The 23960-nt window shown below is 30.4% G+C and overlaps 1 protein-coding gene across 2 annotated transcripts in view; it reads right to left on the reverse strand.

Annotated features, from left to right (window-relative positions):
- Nucleotides 1–23960, reverse strand: part of LOC118186257 (cell adhesion molecule Dscam1-like) — a 1080749-nt gene that overhangs the window by 545589 nt on the left and 511200 nt on the right. The gene's annotated exons all lie outside the window — the stretch shown is intronic.

Genomic DNA, 23960 nt, shown 5'->3' on the forward strand with positions numbered 1-23960 from the left:
GAACCCGCTAACAGGCAATAATTATATAGGTTCGCAAGAGGGCTCTGTACGTCGGGAAGATGTCTGGTCTGGATGCACCTACAGGAAATGCTATTTGTGTGTATGAGAGTGAGGAAGTATGAATTACTATTTGAATATAGGGCAACGGATTGGCCGCGTAGGATAATAATATGACTTAATGAAATGGATTTACCATAAAGTTATGTATGGTATAAAAATTAGTCTAATCTTTATCAATTTTAACGAGCTGATAATACTATAAAAATGAGAATTTCTGAATACATAATTGTTTTTATTGTAATTATAAACGAAACAAAATCGAAATATGCATAATGATGTATCCTTTGTCAAAGAAACTGTTACGGAATGATATCGCCTGACTTGAAGTACTTCATCACAATTTAAAAGAAACACAATGATGGTTGGATTCGAGCAATCTTGTTCTTCATAGATTATGAAATTCATTTTCTGAGCACTGATTCCTTATCACAAAGCTTCAATCGTACAGTAAGTCATCAATACAAGACCGATATTTAATGGCGATGGTGATGGTGAAATTTCTGACGCATAACCTAGCATGTTTTGAAGCACCAAATATATAATGGTAATATTCATTATATCATAAAATAAATAATATCATAAAATGCTAAAAGCAGCAAGAAAATGTAACGAGATTTTATTATGTTGTTAGGGGACAAGATGTAACACAAGAGCTAAAATAATACTCTGAATTATAAAAACTAATGATGAGATGAAGATATTTGACTTTGCTTCGTTATGGAGTAAGGTATCTAATTCTCATGTAACAGATTTAGGAGACCATTGCTCTACTACCAGGATTCTCACAGCAACTGTTTAGTACTTTATCACCATTTGCAAGTGAGCCTCTACGCTAAGCGATCAGTAATTTATGTCACCTAACTCAAGTCAAAAGTGGTTGAATTCAGCACACAGTCTCTTGAAAGGAGCTGTAAGTAAATGAAAGCCACCACATTTCGTAGACAGAATGCAGGCATCAGTTACAGCTTTTTTTTTTTTTTTTTTGATGAAACAAATATAGAAATAATGAGGCTATCGCTATTATACTATACTTTGTGACAGTTTAGTGTTACTTTAAAACCAAAAAGTATTAGTTTGAGTCTTTACTGTATCTTCTCATCACAGTCATGTAACTTGTTCTTTTTAGAAAGTAATGCAGATTTATGTAAGCGTATAAAAGTCTTAGGAAAGAGCGACTGAGTGAAATGGAAACTACACAGCCGTGCTCAGGGTATTAAATTAGCCTTTGGCGAACGTTTGGTAGTAAAGCTGGCTTTTTTTTAAATTGCTGTGTAAATGGTAAGCTGCAATTGAGCTTGATCCAATGTCCTATAGCTGTGAACTTGTTCCAATAGCTGTCCATAGGTAAGCTGCAGTGAAAATGAGTTATTACTCGCTAGAAAAATTGTGGTTCCCATTAGATTAAACTGAACTGTTAATTCTTCAAGATTTTAAACTTGATTCTACATTCACTGTTTAGTAAATTTGAAATTGTAATAGATTTAAGTCTTATTAAATCTAATTTTATCCCAGAGTTTCATGAAAACTCATGATACAAGATCTGTTAACACCTGTTAGATCTTACGCAGAGCATTAAGGTGTAGCTAGAGAAAAAAAGTCGCTCTATTATAATAAGAAAAGAAGTGCTTCAGTAGTACAGGTGTCATAACCTTACAGAAATCACTGTGAGGCGGTTCACGTATATGTTCGGTGGCAGCACTGTATTCTGGTATTAGCACTCTGGTGTTTACGGATGAAAACGTCTGTGTTCCGTTGTATAGGAACCACAATCTTGACCTTTATAATAATTTTTATAAATGTACAATATAAGAAAGTTTTATTTCATAAAATGGAGTTTTTTAAAGTAAAATGTTACATTTGTTACATAGTATTTCTCGTTCGCATCGAGTTTGAAAAGCTGAAAAATATATGCAAAGAAAGGTACAGGTGAGCTGCCCAGACTCAATTTTAAAACTTAACGTTACGTTAAGTTAATGTCAATATAACATTACGTTATAGAAGAACGATTTCTTTTCTGAGACTGTTAAATGACATTGAGATATTAACACACAGCTCGTGCATGCTTCAAAATGTTCTTTAAAGCCAACTGAGTGGACTGACAGCATTATAAATTGAATGAAACGTTAGTTTCTCATCATACACTCTCATGAAATGTGACTACGTGACTGCATTAAATATTGGAAATATATTGTTCATTGCCTTGTAGTACCTAATTTTCGGACAAGTTTTCCTATAATCTGAGTTTCTGAGGAAACATGCAATTCGAAAGAAAATTATGATATATAAGCCATTTATCGAATGGAATTTCTCGAAAGAATGGATTTCCTACCATTGCCATATATTTCATTTGAAAATGAAGTTTATGCATACAGTTCTCTGTGTTTCATTTTGCTGCTAAACCTTTGTTCAGAACAAATTATCCAAACAAGAAACTGAATGCACGCTTCGAAAGTAACGTAATTAAGGTTACTTGATTATTTAATTATGAAAAGCGCATTATGGCTATATGCCGTAATTAAAATGATATATCGATATGGCTTATATTGTTTTTAATGGGTCATGGGATAATCGAATTAAGAATCCTTAATTTAGCAGGCAGTTCATATAGTAATTTACAAAGCAATTTTATAGTATTAGCTACAAATAACTTTCCTAATATTCATCATAGCAGAGTATTTTGAACAAATAAATGTAGTTTTATTAAAATTATTTATAACATACCTCAGAAACAAAATTATTTACTGATATCGTTTCTTCCTATTATTATTTATACTCAATGAGATTTATAAAGTATATTTAATACCACAATTTACGAACTAATATAAAGTACTTTTCATTTAATAATTTTCACGTACAAGATAATATATTAATGGTCTGGCTAAGGAAACTTTAAAATTAAATTACTATATTTCAATGCGATCTGTAAGCTAATTTACTGTAAAGTGAAGGAATTTTCGATTGTTACACAGAAATTAAATAGCCCTTCCAGAGACACCTGAGGCTTACTAGAAATTCCTCTAAAGTGGATCACTTCGTAAACTAAACGAGCACTTAAAATTATGCATTAAAATAATTAGAAATCGCCTTCTCAGGAATTTTAAGAAACTCCATTGAAAGCTCATACATTAGTGGGAGTGAAAATAAAACTGATGATGACATCATTATATTTCCTCCATGTATTACTCTGTATTTGGTATTCTAAATTTGATTGGTAAAATCCCTAGAAATGGATGTAATCTTAGTACGAGTGGAATTTTATATTACATACTAAGAAACAATATATAATACTGCGAAACATTTAAGTGCAATTTCCTTTTAAAGTATTAAGTAACTTCATGGGTCAGTTTCTGTGAAAATATTGTTTGGTTAATTTTATTAAAATCTACGTGAATGTGCTGCACAGAAAATCATGTCCAAATGCTTTAGAGACTTCGTAATATAATTCAAGTTGATTTCAGCTTCTTTCAGATCATTAAAGTTTTTTACTAGAAAAAATGTGTTAAATTCCTCCATAATAGTCTAATAAAAAAAAAGAAGACTATGTGTAGGAAAATATAAACATCAATTTAGCTTTTGCAATTTAGCAAATGCACACTGAACAGCCTCGGTGCTCAGTTTCATTTTACTGTTTATTACTTTTGTTTCCAGAAAAGATCATTTCCACTTGCAAATGTGTAATGAAGATAGAAAACGCTCCCCATCTAATATGGCTATAATTTAATAAAGTAATTATCTGAAATAGTTATGCTATATATGTTTAATAAACCTGCTTTTAATATTTATAAGTAAGAGTTATTTCACGTTCAAATTATGTTTTAATTGCAAATATTTAATAATTTCCCACTTTTTAATTTATTAAATAAGCTAATTCCCAAATTAAGCAAGTGTTAATCATTTAGAATTAAAATTTTGAGATTATAAAAAGTCCTTAAACATAAGCGAAATATTTCTCAGTAACAGGCAAAATATTTTGTTTCTTTAAGTGTTAATATTAAACGCATTCTCAATAGATACACTGTACTTTTTATTTTAAAATTCTAAGAACGTAGAAATGGCTTTGAAAAATTATAATTTAAAAGTAGGCGATATAGTACACAGATTAAACATCAAATGCTTCTTCGTATCTATGAACTATATTTTCTCAAGGGCGCATTTATATCAACTGTAAAGCAGTAAATAAAGATAATTAAAAATAATTTAATTAAAGAAGGCAGCAATTTCAATTAAAAAGTATTTTTTATAAAATCTAAAAACCATATAATATAAATAAATTTTCAAAGTATAATAATACAGCATATTTAAATAACGGTTGAAAATTCCCATCTTGCGAAACAGTCTACACAATACACATTGCTTTCCTATTATAAACTTACATATATGAGACAATGATAATTTGTTTTTAACAACATGGGTTCACAAACTGTGTCTTTGAAAAAAACCGCAATCATAGAAAAATTGAGATTTTAACTGATTAAATTGCTAATCAACTATCTGCTTTTCACAAGTTTATGAGCTCCACTCACAAGGATATATCTTTTGTACTGTATTTAGTAGATAGCTCCATACATAGTACCTCTTGCATTTTTGTTCTCTATCAACAATTAAAACAATATTAAAAAGTAATCCGAGAAAGTCAAGTTAAAGGCAACATACATATTTGGCATGTTAAAAGTATCTGCAACATTTCTCCGTTCGGTCATTTGAAATATCGTGGCGGAGATACTTCAGAAATCGCACAGCCAAGATTATTTAAATTATTTCCACAAATATTAAAGCAATTTGTTTCTGAGCACAACATTTTCAACAAAAATCATTTTGGAAGAAATACATTTCAAAATTCCCTCTTTAAAATGTTATTTTAATATAAATACGCATACTTTGTTTTTTAAAAATTTGAATGATATTGCAAATTAGTTCGCAGCAATAATTAATCTTTTATTTGTATATATTTGAATTTTCTTAATTTAAAATTTAAATTAGTTTATAACAATTAATTATATATACATATACGTTTGATACGGCCGATTGCAACAAAAAAGGAGGTGTTACAGCTATTATAGCAATCCTATATACAAAATTTCAACGCTCTACAGTTATTCGTTTTTGAGCGATGCGAGATACATAGGTGCGTATGTACAGACGTCTCGAAAAAAGTCTCGTTTGAATCTATCTTAAATTCATTTCATAATCAGTTTTGGAAGTCCTCTGTTCTTCGTACAAGCAAGGTTTTTTTTTCCTTTTAACGGCGAGCACTAGCTATTTTCAGGCTTCCGCCAATAATAGGGCCGGGAAGTAAACGTCATTTTAAGGAAGTAAAAAGATAAAAAAATTTCTTTAATACAATTATTTTTATCTATTAAATCATTACCTTGTATTTCAAAAAAATGGAAAGCTATGCTTTGAATGTGTGTGTGTGTATTTAATTATGGCAAAGCACACTAGAACTATCTGCCTAAGGGGAGGGGTGCCTTCGTGAAGGACTTTCTAAGGGAAACTGTCTCGTATACACGTTACACATGGGGAAAACCACGAAAACACCCATGCAGCCAGCCCGTTCGCGTGATTCGAACCTCGAACCGAACTACCAGTGTTCAGCGACTTTATCGCTCGGCCGCTGGTTGATTGCTATGCTTTGAAAGTTACAACACTTAATTGCCATTTGTAAAAGCTAAAAATATATAAATAGTTACAAATTCAAAATATCGTTTCCAGTTTCAAAGTAGCGTCATCATCTGCGGCTAATCAAGGTGATATTTCTTAACAGAATGGGAAAAAAAAAAAAAAAAAAAAAAACAACTTTAAAATTAGAGCAGACGTTTTGGTGGCATTTATTGGAATCTTTGGGGGTATTAAAAATTTATTAACTTACTATTTGCAAACTTCTTTAATAAATTGAAATTTTTAATTAACTTAATAGAAAACAGTAATTCAGTGAAAAAAATTCAATACTTGTAGTAATCTGACGGACACACAATCTCCATATTCCAGCATTTTTGTACATTATAATGCACTAATTAATTTTTAATTAGAAGAGTAATATGGGCAGTGTGAAATTTAAAATTAGTCAAAGAAGCGCCTTTAGTTTTAGCGTAGATTTTGAATAAAATATTATGGATTTCGAGGCTGATCAGATGTAGGATACTGTTTACCATCATTCTTACTATTTTTACTTCATTGTACGAAGTAAAGAAAGTATTGTAATTACGAAAAGTTTCGGGTGTCGTATTTCAACTAAAATATCCATTTTGATTTCTCTCGAATTCATTTGGATAGCTTTTTTGCTTGACATGTCTATATACGGACGGAATATAAAACTTTGAATACGGGTCTGCTATAATATCTAGTTATAACCTTCCTTTTTTATTGCAATCAGCTGAACCACACGTATATATATATATATATATTTCTCATATGTTGGCAAATTGTGCATTTTTTGCTTTGAAAGTAACTGAATTATGATTATTGTGTTTTTGTTTTGTTTAGAAACAGTGTATTTAATGTTGTATTTTTCCTCAGTGTATAGGATAACCTACTTTTCGCTTAAACAAATTTGGTTTGCAAAGGTATCGCAGTATAAGCAGTTTGTGCATTTACTGCCAGAACCTAAAAGCAGAAATGGAATATTTATAAAACTCTTGAGTTATTAATGAATTAAATTAAGCAATTGAAAACCAGTATGACTTCTATTTGGTTTAAACAGAGTACCTTTCTGAAGAAATTTTATGAATGCTATATTCCAAATCTATACCTTCATTAATAATATTCTTGATGAAAATAATATTCTCCACATTTCCAACAGAATTACGCCTGAAAAAAGCTTGGCAAAAATATGCCAAATACCTTCCTGCAAATCCTACAATACCTTTCGGCAAAACAACAAAATCTTCTTACCAATTCTTGTGTTTTACATATCACTTATTTTTCTCTTTTTTAGAGTTTTGAAAACAAATGCATCTATCGGTCTCAGAAACAAGCAAATCCTTCAAAAGTAAGGAAGAATTTTTCCAGGTTTCTTTAACTCCTATTTCTAAAGCTGGATTGCTGTTGAGCGAAATATCTGTAACTTAATGATGCACAGAATGCATTTCTTACTTGGAAACTCCTAAAACTGCATTTGGACTTCAGAAAACTATTCCGTACTAATGACCACTCCTCTTCTAAATGACTCAGATCTCTTTTCGCATATATATATATATATTCTAGATTTTACGTCTCTTTCTCTCGCGTGACATTATTAGACATAATAACTCACAGTACAAGAACGACAACAAAAATCTTGACAACATATTACACTGTTCGTAAGTGGAATTTTAATAAATAACTTCCAGTTTTGCCCCGGCTTAAATGTAGTAAAGCTATTAATTTCTTTTCTTTCAAACTTTTGTATCTGAAGTTTTCCTCCATTTCTTATAGTAGAATTTGAGCTATTTAATGTTACATGTAACGTGATGTTTGTACAAGAAGTTAGAAAACTTAAAAGGTACATACGGGTGGAGTCTCTCTTGTAAGAATGTTCTTGTAAGGAACTTTCTTGTAAGGATGTAATAAAAAAAAAATTTCTGTTTTAACTAACATATAGTTCTCTACTCTGTAGTCGAGATTTCCCTCAGACCTTGAAAGCATGATATTATCAAAGTAGATTCTAAAGCGTAGATTTAAATTGTTAAAATTTACATATAAGATTTTAATATTACATATAAGTCAAACTTAACCAATTCCAGAAAACTCTTATTTAGTTTAAAGAAGAAAATGATAATCCGAAATTTACATTTAACTTACAAAAATTTTAATTAATTTACATTTAACTTAATTAATAATTTAATTAACTTTAGTCAGTTAATTAAATTATTAATTTAATAAATTATTAATTTAATAAATTATTAATTACATAATTAATAATTCAGTAAATTATTATTAATAGCAAATAAGAATATCTATAAATCTAATTAATATTTAAATAATAAAAACAGGCTGTACCCTCTAATTTAACAATCTTCAGAGAAAAAAAAAAATCCGAAATCCTTCTTAAACTTTAACAGTTTGTGGTAAAATAGATTTTTAATATTTAAGTACGAAAAAGTAGGACAACCGGGACTCCTAACAGTATTTTAAATTTTTATTAGTGTATTTTAAAATTTGATAAAAATGCTTCCGAAGAAAAAGAAAGAGAGCTAGATTTCGCGTTTTAAAATATATTTTTGGATTAAACTTGCACACAATACTGAACTGACTGAGTTTAGGCTCTCATATTAGCTTGTATTTTATCAGAACTTGTGGTATATTGAGCAAACTAAAGTTTTCTGAAGCGTGATGAAATACTTAATTAGAGTGGCATATATTACAGGAAATACCTTAATGTGGTCTGACTGCAATATTACTGTTAAAGAAAAAGCATTTGTTTAACACAATATGTACTTCATATTTGTTCTTGAATTTTAGTCATTTTGATGTAAATATAAAAAAAATCCTTAAATGTTGTTCGTTTTATTAAAAAAAGGCCTAACGCATGTTGTTATAGAAGTTAGATAATTAAGATGAATAATTTTTAACAGTATGTTCATTACTATTTGTAGTAAACCTGCATCTTTTATTTCCTGTTTGGCCACGGCATCGAGAAATGACTTCGCGAAGGTTTGTTACACAGGTGGGAAAGCCCGCACAATCAGTATTTATTCGACAGAATCAAAGAACAATAATTTTCTATATTTTGTAAATAACTTTGCCTGTAAAATCACCGTAAGGAACTTTGGTTTGCTTGCATGTGCTATACATCTCTTAAGAATGAATCAGTCTCCATGGTAAGCATGTCCTTAGCTATGTTAAGTTCAGTATATATTTTATTCCTTGTCTACGCATCATGTGAATTATTTCTGAACCTGCCTTCTTTTTTGCAAGTTTGTACTATTGTGAGTTAGACATATTTTATCCTTCTTTATAATCTGAAGATTCAAGGTATGCCCTAAACTTTAATTTTAATGCAATGTGTTCATTTCTTCAGCTGGCATGCGCTATGATCTCAACTAGTCTTTGCAAAAACAGGACACCGCTTTCTGAATATATGCCCGTTGTTTTGCTCTTTGTCTCGCCTACACCAGTGTATATGTACAGATTAACTTCCTGGCACCTCCAAAGCACCTGAAAGTTTCTTGTTTCGAATGACTGATGGAGGCACATCTGTTAGGCATTCCTTTCTCTAGCCATGCAGTGCGACTTATTCGCTGAATTCTTTCTCAAGTGCTCTTGAGACGAAGATTTTACCTTGGGTTCCCTTATTTTAATCTGCTATTCCGTTTTATTAGGACCCAGAAAAATCAGGACATTTATGTATGAGGCTTTTCCAAACAGAGAATTAATAAGTTACACTTATTACTTAAAGAATTGTCATTGTGTTGGTACATTCGTTATGCATTTTGCTTATTCCTTGTGTATAGTATGATGTTGCGCTTTTATAGTTCTACATACTTATATTTCTCAAATAAAGTGCGGGTGTTGTATGGGTATTCCACTTATCTGATGAATTTCTGTAAAAAATAATTGTGTTATGATTTTTTAAACCTTCAAAATGTCTCAACACCTGGTCTTTTCCCTGACCTTTTTTCTGTAATCTATTTCGAAAAGTAACCTAAGATTTAGACATTACCACGTAGTCTGTCTGCTAACAAAAGATTGATCTAAGATTCGTATATGTCGATATTCGCGGCAAATTCAGTTTAGTTTTGCGTAGTGTTTGGGTGTATTTCACGATCTTGATTTCTTGCCTTAGAGGACACTCTATTCGATAAAAGCGAAGAACATCACGGAGCCGTCTACGATACATGTACAGCCATCAGCTTCTGTGCTGTACGGCCGGTTCCTCTGCCAGTTTGTCCAAGACTGCTAGAAGGTCCCAGTGCCATTCCAAACCTGAATAGTGTGAAAATTTGAAAATTCTGGTAAAATTTCCAGCATCAATGATTTGCTAATATACTTAAACCAGCAATTAACTAATACACATAGAGACTGAGTATTCTTTATGCTTTAAAATGGTGCTCTTCGAACATGGATTCTAGTCTGAAGAAGACGATGCTCTTATATTTATTATTTATTTTTCCTCGAACAATATAAATATGTAAATTTTCAAAATTTATTTCAAACAGAGAAATAACTGTAAAGCATACCTCAAAAAGTATGACATATTAAAAAAAGAGAAAGAAAAAAAACCTGACCTTACTTTGATATTTGAAAAGGATTAAATGAATATATGTGTAAAAATTCATAATGATTGAGTGATGAAAGCTTTAGCAAAGCAGGGTTTACGAATCTGGAATACGCTGTATATTTCCACTGGCGGTGAAAAAGTTCTAAAGGCAAATAAATGTGTACATTCGAATTATTTTTATAGTTTAAGGGCAATGTTTTTGTCATTTGGCTTCTAATACAACTATAATTTATTTAGTGCCTGTTTACGCAGTAAGATGCTCTTGTTTTGGTATTATCCGATATCAGAAATCGTCGAAATATGAAACTTTGTTTTCGCTCACTAATGTGTTTTGGTCATCGATCTATATATGATTGCGAAAGTACTTATCGTAATCAATGATATATGCATGGCACAAGAAATCTAACTACCATATTTTGTATATATCTATAAGTGAAGTAAAATCAGTTGAATTTTCCAAATTAAATCAATATTTTCAAAGCATGACAAAATAGGTTGAAAACTCAAAGTGTGGTTTTATAGTAGGTTTTGTAGTTGTAAATGAGATAGTCGAAAAGCAGACCATTCAAAAGAGGTAAATTTCAAGTATATAACTGAACTTAAAAAATAAAGTTTTTTTTTTACATGCGAATATTATATACGTAGTTACATACGTGAAATGTATACAATGTTTTATACATTTTACGATTCTGTATTTAATTCGATAACTTGGAAATTTTTCCGTTTAGTTCATTATGAAAAATGTTACATTTACAAAAATTTAAATGCACCTAGAATCTAAATTTAACATGGGAACTCATGACTGCAGTAGAAATTATTTGAATATTATTGTTTATTTCGTTCCTAATTTGATGAAACTGAGTAGGAAAATGTATAATTTTGATTTTCTGAGGCACTTTAAGAATTTGTTTGAACTTTTATTTTAAATGTGTAATAAGTAAATTACTTTCTATTCCGTTCCCTTACTGTCAGCTGTTTACCTATATGTAGCTAAATATCGCTCCAACAATTGCCAAAATAAATACATAAAAATTCTTATAATGCAAACATTTTATTTTATTACTCATTTGGTTTTAAACACTGCAAGACATTCTAAAATTAGTATTCGTCTATTCTTTTCTATTCTATAATAAGCAAAAGATTCTAGAATTAAAAATGTAAATATAAAGTATTATATTAACTCTGAAAAATCTGATTCATAACGACAACCAATAAAGTGTAATCAAAGCATTCGCTTACCCTTATTCTACTTCCAATGATAAGATCTCAGTTTAGATTAATCGAACCAGGTTACTTTACATATATTCCGATTTACTTATTAAATTCACACATAATTTATTAGATGCATTATTAGGCTAATTAATTTACTTATTTTACATACAGCATTATTAGATTAATTACTTTTAAGTCACAGTATTATTAGGTGAATTGTTTTTTAGTAGGTAAGGCAAGCATTACTAAACTAAAACAAGGAAATAACTAAAGAATTCACAAGTCTATCTTTAGTCAGCATTAATAAATCTATGTTCTATAACTATATCCACGCTACTGCCTTGTTCGAATTTTTAAGATAGTATGGAATTATTGAAGTATAAATATATCAGCACAAAAAGTTTATTATTTCTGAGGTTAGAAACTCCTCATAAAGCAGGTAATGATCAGTTGTTTATTTTATCTCTGTAATTGTATGTTAAAAATGTGTACTGTGTGTAATTTATATTCACCTATTTCAATCTAATTTCAGTATTTCCAGTTTTGTTATTAATTCCTCATAGCAAAAGAGCTAAATACTTTTAAACAAGACAGCTGCTAGTAAGATCACTAATAAGGGATTGTTAAAACTTTATAACTAACCCATTTTATGCACTGTCATTTATTAGATTTTACTTATCAAGTCAAGTTACATTTACGTACATGTTCTAAAAGAGCTAATTTAATTAAATTGATAGGAGTGACACGATATCAGGTTAGCACATTAAATGGTTGCCAACATTAGAAATTTGATAAAACGACTAGTATTATAATGTTTAGCTAGGCTTCCTTTTCCTCAAATTACAGTTATTTTTTTTTTTACGCTGAATTTTTACTTCTTTGTACAAAGTAAAGGAAGTATTGTAATCGTGAAAATGTTTTTGGGTGTCATATTTCAAAGAAACAATTTTGACCGCTATCGAAAGTACTTTAAGGATGTTTTTGCATGACATCTGTACGTAAGAACAGAATAAAATACACTTTTACCCAAAACGGATTGCAAAAATATTTAAAATGGATTCAGGAAAGATTTTTTCGTGACGTCTAACTCAAATACGAGTGGCCTCTGAACATTGAAATTTTGTATATAAGATGTAGTTTTGCACCTCTTTTTTTATTTTAATCGGCTGTACCAAAAGTATATATATATATACTCACTCTGTTACTCGGCTCCGTGAGTTCAGTTTTTTTTTATTCTTATATGTTGGTAAATTGTGCATTTTTTGCTTTAAAAATGATTGAATTATGTTGTTCGTATCTTCCCGGTTAAGCTTTTTATGCCTTTAGTTAATCTACATTCGATAGTTATCGACAACTTTAAAGTTGCTAAAATGCGGCTAAGCTTATTTTTTTTTACCATAGCAGCCACATTTGTTTACTTTTGAAACTTAGCAGAATAGTGAATTAAGTTAGTTTCTGCAACTTCAATGACTTTTTGTCGCATGGCACCAAACGTAAACTTTCAGTTTTGTGCACCGAGAAATCTGCCTTCTTGCCCCCTGGCCAAATTGCTGTTTTTTCTGTAGAAACTCTAATTTTGCTTGTAAAAATTATTTTTTGTTTTAACTACAATTGGTGTTTTATATTTTTCCATTTTTTTTAAATTTTTAATGAGGATATTTTGAAATTTTATGTATTTTTGCTTTGTCACCGAATTCATTGAATGAGAAATATATCTCTAATGAAATTCGAGAAAATAAAGTTAAAATGAAATGCAGTAAAGTATATAATTTAATATTCCTTACAAGGAAGTCATGTGGTGTTCACCTCATATTTTTTAATTTTAATTTAGAAATGGAAATTATGTTTTATACGTATAAATACTAAAATAAATGTTTTGCATTCTGATAAGCTGACTGCATTCAATTACGTTGTCAAATGCTTTGGAAGATCTGACAGAAAGAAAAATGTATTGAGTAAGAAGACTTGCATTCTAGTTACCTTTTAACTATTGATATATTTCGTGTGTATACGCGAAGCGTATTAAGTAAAAATACTTTGAATTTTATGCTACCCAGACGGTATAGTGGTTAGGGAAGCCTGACTGCAATATCGAAGGGCCTGGGTTCGAATCCCGGAGAAGGCATGGTTGTAACAGTCCGTCCCTTCATAGGAGGCGATGGTGGCCCTCCTATTAGGTGCCTCCATAATAAAGAGACCATCACATCTGGCCTTGTATAGGTTAATGGACTGGGTTACACTGTAACAGTTCACAATTTGCCATTAAAAAAAAAAAAAAAAAAAAAAAAAAAAAAACACCTTTGTGGATTTTATTGTTTATTGATTATTTTCGAATAATTAAATTATACAATATAGCACCTGAAAAACTTACTCAATTACCGTAATTATACTACGACTAAGATGATTTCTATGCATTTAGATTTATATCTAAAGTTTAATCTTTTTTTGCAAAAACTAGAATTCACGTTAAACCTAAAGAAATTATCATGCAGTAAGTATTCACATTAACAGAATGGTACATATTATACTTATCCGGAGAGGCACTCGGAGGAAGCGCAACTTCCTCATCAGCTCCAGTATAATCTTCACTACTACAGTACCAGAATGGAGTTCGTATTACTTACTGCATGCTGTCGCCTAGGCAACTTGACCGTTGATGATACAAATGCATAAGTGGCATGTTCCATCACGTGCCTTTATCCTCGCTTGGCCGAAGTAAATTATACTATTTAGATATGCGTATGTACATAAGGGCATCTGTTAGTCAATGGTACAGATCAGGATTTTCATTTACTAATTCACCATACGTGAGGTTATTACTGAAGAATCATGGAAACAGTATGGACTCTTGTTATCGGAAAATGCTTAAAGTAATTAAGAAGTATATTGATTATTGCAACACCAGCCAATGTCTTTCGATTTCTCTGAACAAACACATATTGCCTCCAAACTTCCTAAATGTTTTCAGCCGAATGAAAGCAGATGGTACTTCTGATCTACTTTTAAACTGAGTAGCAATTTTCTATTTTCATATCATTCAGTTTTATCACATCAAATCAGAAGCACGTTTCGGGGACTTTCGACCAATTTGGATATTTCTTGTGGCTTCTCTTAAATTAAATAATCTAACACTCCTGCAACACTCCTATCGAGAGTTTTAAATAACATTTTGGATGCATTTGATACTGCGTAAATGCAAGATATCTAAACATAAAAGTAGGCGCGTGAATGCAAATACGCCACACAAAAAGATAATAATTTTATATAACGGTCCGTTTTAATTAATAAGGCCAAATATTAAGCAATCGATTGACACATAAGATGTTGTATGCCGAAATTTTCTAGATCCAAAGAGCTCAAAAGACAGTTTTCAAGTGAATTTCTAGTAACCATCGTGAAGTCCAGAAACACATACACATATGATGCATGAGGTATAATAAACTCGGAAATTAGATATACATATGACACTTCATGATCCAGGAAAATATTGAAAAATATCTGAATTTTGCTAAAATGCTAATTTTACCGAGCGTTTTTGATTTTTATATTTTTAATCAACATATTTATATATTATAACTAATATTTTGTTACGAATTTTGTACTTGTTATTGTAATTGCTGTATTTCTTTTGCATAATGTGACATGAAAAATCTTAAAATATCAGCTATGCCGGAAAGTAAAAATGCCGGGGCAAGTCCATTTAACATTAAGTAAATGGGTGTCTCTGTAATTTGGCAAAGATATCGCCAAACTAGCTTATTTCGTAGCCAAATTTGGCGAGAAATCACCAAAAATCGTCAAACTTGGCGACCACTTGGTAACATTTTATTCGATTCCTGTATCACCGTAATAAGAATTGTAATCAAATAAATGTAATTATTCACCATATTAGCTACAATCGTAATTCGACACAACTGGAAGAAAACGCAACTTTCTCTAATAACAAAAGATTCATCTTATGGGAAAATACACATCAATAAACTGATATATGAATTTTTACCAATGGTTAAAAGGAGGCTCGCGGTAATCCCTTCTATAAGACCTCCGTTCCTCGTTTAAAGGCTATTAGCCTTCTGAACTGCACTAAAACATTCATTTTACATAAAAAAATAAACTTTACTTCCATTATAAAAATAATAAATATATTCGAAAAAATTATAAGGCGGGGACCTTCGAAGTTTACATTCACCTCAATCTTACAATAATGAAACAATTCAATGGTTTTTAAACAAATGCGACGAATTTTGTACATAGATTTTAATGTAGTTAATTATGTTTGAAAATGTTGTATTTCTCTGTATGATGTAACTTGAAAAATCTAGAGAAGCGAAGCATGCGGGAAAAATAAGTATATAAGGGTAAGCCTATGTAGCATTGAGTAAATGTATATTTCACTTGTTGCCGCTAGATATCGCCAAGCTAGCATGCGACATGCGACGGAGGACGAGGGCACAACCCTTTATCCAAATACGGTTAAATGGTATAGCGCCTCGTCCACCTTTATCTATTGCCTAAATACATGATATATAAGAACATACAGTGGATAAGATAGACTGTGCAGAAGATACATATATATTCAGATGCCTAAATACATCTTACGTAGGAACATAGGGTGCATGAGATGTATAAGGGGACATTCATAAGAACATATCTAAGGTGACACACATTGGGTGACGCACACATACTTATGAATATAAGATATGTAGGCGCAGAATAAGTTACGTGTTACATGAGATATATGATACAAGATGCTGCGGATACAAATATATGCAAAAGCCAAAGATACATGATACAAGGTGCAGAGTGATATAAGTGCCAGAATATATGGTAGAAGGTGCGAAATAAGATCCATGATACAGGATTATGCGGGATATATGTTACAATATGCAGAAGATACAAATATTGGTAGATGCCAGGATGCATGATATGTAGAGCATAAAGTGCAGTAGATACGTAAGGTGACAAATATAAGGACATGCATAAGGTGACATACACCGCCAAGCTAGCAGCGGTCTCGGAGACTAAATTTTGTAGCCAAATTTGAAGAGAAATCGCCAAACTTCACGACCGCATGGAGACATTTGGCTCCGGGCCCTGTATAACTGTAATGGATATTGCAACTGAATAACTAAAATTGATGTTCTATATAGCTATAACCAAAACTGAGCTCTCATATACCTTCCAATAATTTCGAGAAAGCAGAAGAAACTAAAAATATCTCTGCGGCCGCGTTAAAACTGTATGAGTCCTAAAAGAACAACTCAGTTCTGAGTAGTTTGAAGTGTAACTACTGATTGTACTCTTAGTATTGTGAAGAGTTGTACGATTATTTTTGTTGATAGTTCCAAAACTCTGAAGTGTTTCTTTCGATAAAACAAATTTTATCAATCTATCACGGATATGTGTGCAGTCAGTCTATTACGAACCTGTAGGCACGCATCACAATAATACACAAAATAGATCAATCAGGTTAATATCTTCCCTAAATAAAATCTTAATATTCTTAAAGTTTTTAAATCAAATTTGCAAAATTCGAATTTTTAATACCATATAGCTTTTAATCATTCAGTAATGCTGGACAGTTATACCAGTAGAAGAAACATCGTTATGCATTCAAATATAGGTCGAAATAATAATTATAATTAGCAATTTACTATTCCGAAAAACCTTTTCAATTACATTATGAATAAATAAATTATCTGTTCCATGACTAAGAAAAATATTTAATGTAAACTATAACGACAATATTAGCTAAATGCATTACGAAAAATGCATTACGCTAAAATTCATTACGAAATGTAATTAAAAATACATGTATTCAAAACTATTGAACAAAATTTTGAAATGTCATGCTTTCATTCCTTAAACAATAATGTTATTTTTTTTTTTTTTCAAAACAGCTCAGTCAAATTGCAAAAACGTTAGATAAAATCTGAATGTTTGGTTTGGTTTATTAGATTACGGCAAAGCACTCGAGGGCTATCTGCCTTAAGGGAGGGATGCCTTCGTGGAGGACTTTCTAAGGAAAACTAGCTCGTATACACGCTACACATGGGTAAAACCACGAAAACGCCCATGCAGCCAGCCCGTTCGCGGGATTCGAACCTCTGACGAACTACCAGTGTTCAGCGACGTTACCGCTCGGCCGCTGGTGGGCTAAATTTTGAATGTAAAATGTCCACAGCATATTTAATATTTTTGTTTCATTCGTAAATTAACCTGAGTAAGTTCATACGAAGATAATAATTTTAAGTTTCCGAATGACGAATTGTTACTAGGAGAGGCGGAAATGCAAATAATAATTTTATGTTTGCAACATACGTACTTGAACCACAGTATACTCAGATCGACAGCCTTGAAACATGTTGTTCTCTTAAGCATCAAGTCACATTAATTATTTAAAGCACATTTTTTTCTTAACCAGACTAGCTTTGAATTAATGTAGTAATGTCACAGCAAAACAATTCTTTTTCCCTTTTCTTTTTTGATATTTGCTTTCCAAGCAAATTGTTTGCTTGATATTGCAATTATTGCAATTTGCTTGAAAATTTAGCATATTTAAACTTACAATTTAATTCCGTAAACCAATTTACAATAAAGCAAGGGACATTTTTCACATGCTCGATCCTGTCAGACTTTATTCTGATGAAACCATTTGGTTCGTTGCAGTTAATTTGATATTAGATGAGCACTTGACTAGAGAGGACTCCAATTATTATGCAATCGTGAGTGGACTGAAGTAGAACTTCACTGAAATTTTGATTACGTAGTAGAAGAGGCCGGGAATTTTTGAACAATTACAAAATCATTTGGTAATCCAAACATATTTTTATTTCTTGTTGATTAATCTCATGGCACATCATAATGGGGAAAATCTGCACCCCACAATTTTGGTGATGACGTAGGCAGCAAGCGGCCCTTTAGGTAGCAAGCGTAGGCAGAGAAAAAACGTGTGTAATGGATCGTGGTGGTACAAAAGCATTTAGCCACTGTGGGTTTAAGTCTCCTAAACTATACGCAGTGCAAACTGTTAAGATGGCATAATGCAGATTTAGTTTTCAGATGTGATGTATTTTCGAAAAAACGCTATTACTACTTTTAGAATAGAGAAAAGGGAAGTTCCCAAAACTAAAACAGGAATTAAGGGGGCTATTGCTACTTTAAAGTATAATTCAGAGTTAGATATTTTTTATCTTACACATATATATATTTAAATTATAACGTATTTACAATTTAATCATATTTATAATATTATTTAATATTATTTATAATTATATTTATAATATAATTATAATTAATTTATAATATAATATATATAAATCTTTATATTATTCACTAATAGCAATCAGTAAATGTGCTATGTCATTTTAGTGAAGTATATCATAATTGTAAGTATAATTACTTAAAAAGGTTAAAAACATCTAAAATATAATTAATAAAAAATACGAATAGAGATTTTTATTTGTTAATTCCTGATGCAGTCATTAACAGGTCCACATTCATTACATTCTTATTTGCTTTTATTTATTATTCTTTCCTTTTATTTATAGATAATTAGCTATTGCTCAAGTTAATAAAAATTAATTAATAGTTCATTTTCTGTAAAATCAATGAATGATCATTCAATCAATTTGAATAAAAGGTAAAAAAATAATGTTTAGTTTAATAGGATAGTAACAGCCATTAAAAGTGCATTTACAGCGTAATTATTCTGTTAACGAGAAATCAGATAATAATCTCTGTTTTCCACGATTTTTTCTAAAGCATTACATGATGTTTCAAATGCATTTTTGTAAATAAATGTAAGTAAATTATTTTTTCTTTATCTAAATGATTGATATTTTGTACTATTCGTAAGAAAAAAAGCGAAGTATATTTTTAATTCATGCTTTTAGTTTCTCATGTTGCTAACATGATTAACTGTGACGCTATCTCGTGAACAAGAAGCTTCGTACTAAGGATAAAATTTTGTCTCGTTCTTTAACACAATAATAACTTAATTAATATTTTTGCTATTATTGTTCAACATTTGTATGTGTGATTTCTGATATTTCTTAAATATCAAATAACCTCTTGAAATTCGGAGATTTTTCCATTTTTTTTTCTGAATGGCATTGCGAATGTTAAATCCTGCTATATATGGAAATAATCGTATGGGTGTCTTGAAGATACACGAAAAAATAACATGGTTCTATGGTTATAAATTATTGATGATTAAGTGTTGTTTGTTATTTAAAGACAAACAGCACTAGCGTTACCTGAAGTGAAAATTTTTAAAAAATCATACAGTGTTTGGTATTTAGCAATTTGCTTCTTTTTATAGTTTTATTTTAGTTAAAAAAATTTATTGATTAAATTAAATGTTAGCTTTTAACCACGTTCCTGTCTCCACAGATAAAGATAAATTAATAAGAAGTAAGCGTCAAAGACGTGTTAGTGACAACTTCTAGTATTTATATCTATATATGTGTAAGATATAATAAATACGATGGCTACGTTAAGAAATAATTTGCAACCTTAAAATTGACTATAGTAAATTTTATGTTTTTCCCCTAAGTTCATCCTTTCTCCCAAATTTGATATCCTTCCAAATTACATAATACTGCTTGAAAAAGGTAACTAAAACTAAAGTTAACCAATCACGACTTAGCTTCACATTTGCATCTACGTAGTATAAATACTGATTTGAGCAACTATGTCTTCCTTTTTTCCTGACTTCTGCTATGCAAACAACTCTGCGTCGCTTATGCTTTCCCACCTGAAATGACGTCGGAGATCCTTTTTACCTGTGTATATAAAAATTATTGTATTCAACGATGATTGAAAAGCAATTTGTCTTCCAAAAAGATAATTTGAGGTGTGTAAAAATAAAGATGGTGATTCTTCAATTCAGTTTTGCTATCTGCTTTATCAAGCCTTCATCCTCAGCCCTTACTGTCTTCTCAGCAATGTCTCCAGGCAAAAGTTAAAGTACCGGATTCCTTCTACGCATTAAATTAATGTTGATACATGGGTAAAACCATGAGCTAAACGGCTAACAAGGTCTGGGCTCAGGTATAAGTACTAATTTCCAGCAATCTAATCTATTCTGTGATTAGGGGCTTCATGAACCAACCAGGAATCACTGAAAAATTCACTGTCATCCTATCGATGGAATCGAGCTACAGACCTTCGAAATACCAGACCGATGTGCTGATCAGTATATCACTACAGTACACAGAAAGAAAGATTTAAGGGAGTCTCTTAAGCTCTCAAGATCTTCAAATATGTTATTGTTGTGAGAATGGGGATAAATTCTTTATTTTAAAAGCAATTATTTCAAATAGTTTAGAGCGGACTTTGAATTTCGAATTAAATTTATTATCTATTTCATATTTTGTAAAACTTCAACGAATTTTCAATTAAAAAAGTCACTGATTTCTAAGGGAGCAATGGCAAAATGTACGAGGAAAAAATACTTTTAGTTCCAGCACGCGAGGCTATCTATGGGAAATTCTAAAGATACACTGTTTTTAAATATTGTATTGTACATTTCAAAGTTTATAAACTTTAACAAATTCTTTATTAACAAACTCAACGATTTCAAAGCGCGCTATGTCAACGCTGTACGAAAAAGGAAACATTTTTATCGTCAGCGCCCAAGACTAGCTATAGGAAATTCTAAAGATAAGCTGTTTTTAAATATATTTAGCCTAAGGAACATTATCCCAAATTGCTCTTGAAATGTGTGCGTGTATGTAAATGAAAAAAGGCTCCTTCGGGCATAATGGAAAATCTGAAAGCTTTCAGATATTTGTATTTTTAATATATTATTTTATATTAATAAAAGCATAATTAATATAAAATAAGCTACATTTTGTAACATGGCCACTAACACGATACTATTGATTTGGAAGAGCACGGGAAATATCTAAATTTCCATTAACTAGCGTTTCTCGAGTGGAATAGCAAATGTTGTTTTATTTTTTACACATTTGTCCATAATTATCAATCTCAAAACATTAAAACACTAGTGTAAACATTAACGAATAATTGTAGTATTATAATAAAATCATCTTCCAAATGAATCACGAGAAATAATTTAAATCGCATAAGTGTTTATAAATTACCATACTTCAAAGCCGCTAAGTCAAAGCTAGGAAAAGATTTCAACACACAACATAGAAAAATCTAGCGAAAGTACAAATTAGAAACAGAGTTAAGATGCGTAAAAGCGTTTACAAAAGTATCAGCTTTAGTAATAATTCAAGCTCAAACGATAAACACTTGGCAGCTCATATTTGATGTCAGTTATTTAAATCAGTGAAATAACGACTGATGGACAGTTTACATTTGATATATAAAGAAAAGCTACTACAGATAAATCGACGAGAGTTTTCTGAGAAAAGAAGCGAAAAAAATTAACTTTCAAATGAAACAAAATTTTAAAATTCGAATCTTTTGAGACTCTGACGTGTATGATGTTTTGGTATATAACGGTTATAAAAATCGTTTTGAATGCCTTATTATTTATCTCAGAAATCTAGTTCGATAAATTTGAAATTTCTGAGAGCACTACTATTTATCTCAGAATTATATTTCGATGAAGTTTATCATTTTCTCAGTTTGTTTATTATTAAAACCTTTTCTACCACTGACTTCCTTAATGAAAGATTTTAAGCCACATAGCTTTTTAAGTTTCCTAAATAAATATTCACACATTATATAAAACACGATATTAAATTTCAGGAAAATATTTTTACTAAAATATTTTTAGATAAACTTTTTGAATTCATCTTGCTTAATATACCTAGTTAATTATTCACTCTGCGGAAAATTTATTTTTCGTATCAATTTCTTCCTCTTTCTTTCTCCATTTCAAAGATGTACACACTTAACACATAAAAGTATTCTTACCGTTATTATAACTTTCGGTTATGAGTTAAGCACTTTACTTTTTTAATAGAAGCAAAACTCTTATATATGCAGGTAATTTTTCAATTTCGAAATTGACAACCGTTTTTTTACGTATGCCATGTTTTTGTTCAGAGCTCTTCAGTTTTAATTGGAATATTCTTAAACAATATTTTGAGAAGAGTATTTTCTTTAACAAGCTTTTTACAATTTCTTTTATTTTCTATTTTTTATTTCTAAAACACATTCACTTGAAATCGGAAAATAATTATTTTCATGAACCCTTCTTGAAGAAACTCTTCTTTTTTTTTTCTTAATACTTATAACGAAATTCGTTACTGAATTAAAATGTAATCAAACATTCGGGTATGTACTTGAATAACTTTTTAAAAATGCAACAATATTTAATGCGAGATTACTTTTTATATATTAATTAAGATTTGTAAATTTTTTATTTACTTCAAATTTCTATCATTCTAACTGATGTATTTTCAAATTTGTCATTCTTATTTGAGAAAATAATTAAATCTTCTAAATCGAAAATATACTTTTAACTGCATAATTCTAGATTTCTACAATAATTTGTTCATTCATGTATTTAAAGAATCCGAAAAATCTGAGTGCTTTAATTTTCGTAGGTAAAGTATAGTATTTTATTATAGGGAATGTAAGATATTTTAAGCTTAATCGTTTACAGTAATTAATTTTATGAAAGGCGGTAGAGATATATATCGTATAATTTTAGTTCAATAAAAAGAAATGTAAATCGAAGACCTTTCAATCAAATTGTGATAGGTAACTATTTTTATGCACATTAAACAATAATGCAGCTATAAAGCAAACAAAATACTTTAAATATACTTAACTCTAAAGCGAAATATAATGTTATACCTACTCTAGAACTAAACAATAAAATTAGTTTTACTTAGAAAACAAATCCGATGTCGGCACCACATGGATTTCTTGTAAAGCCTATTAAATTATGCCCATTTTTTGCTGCATTTCCCTTGAACTTATCGCCTCGAATTTCATTGGAGATATATTTCTCGTTCTATCAATTCAGTTCTCACTACGCGTCATGGAAAAATGCATTAAAACTGAAAACATCTTTTTAACAATTGTAAAATAAATCCTAAAACACCAAATAGAGATAAAAACAATTTTTACGGTTAAAATTAGAGTATAAATTAATTAAAATTGGGCAAAAAGACAGATTTTTCGGTGCGCAAACCTTGCGCTATAAAGTTTCAAATGTAAACAAATGGCGGCGTCGTTAGGCTTAGTGGAACTCAAATTTTAAATCGTTTATAATTTAACAACTATCGCAAGCAGATTAACTAAAAGAATATAAACCTTACTCAGAACATAAGAGCGATATAATTCAATCACTTTTAAAGTTAAAAATGCACAATTTAGCAACATATAAGAATAAAACACTTGGCTAACCGAGCGGGTTAACAAAACGGGGCACGAAATAATTTCATCTGAATCAATTTTAAATCTAATTCACAATCCGTTTTGGAGAAAAGAGTTCTTTATTTTGTCCGTGTATACAGATGTAACGTAAAAACATTGTTTAAAGGAAGCAAGTGTGGTC

Source organism: Stegodyphus dumicola, chromosome 12 (genome assembly GCF_044657685.1).
Source record: "Stegodyphus dumicola isolate Sdum_Otavi_A_Nest chromosome 12, ASM4465768v1".
Taxonomy (NCBI): Eukaryota; Metazoa; Arthropoda; class Arachnida; order Araneae; family Eresidae; genus Stegodyphus; species Stegodyphus dumicola.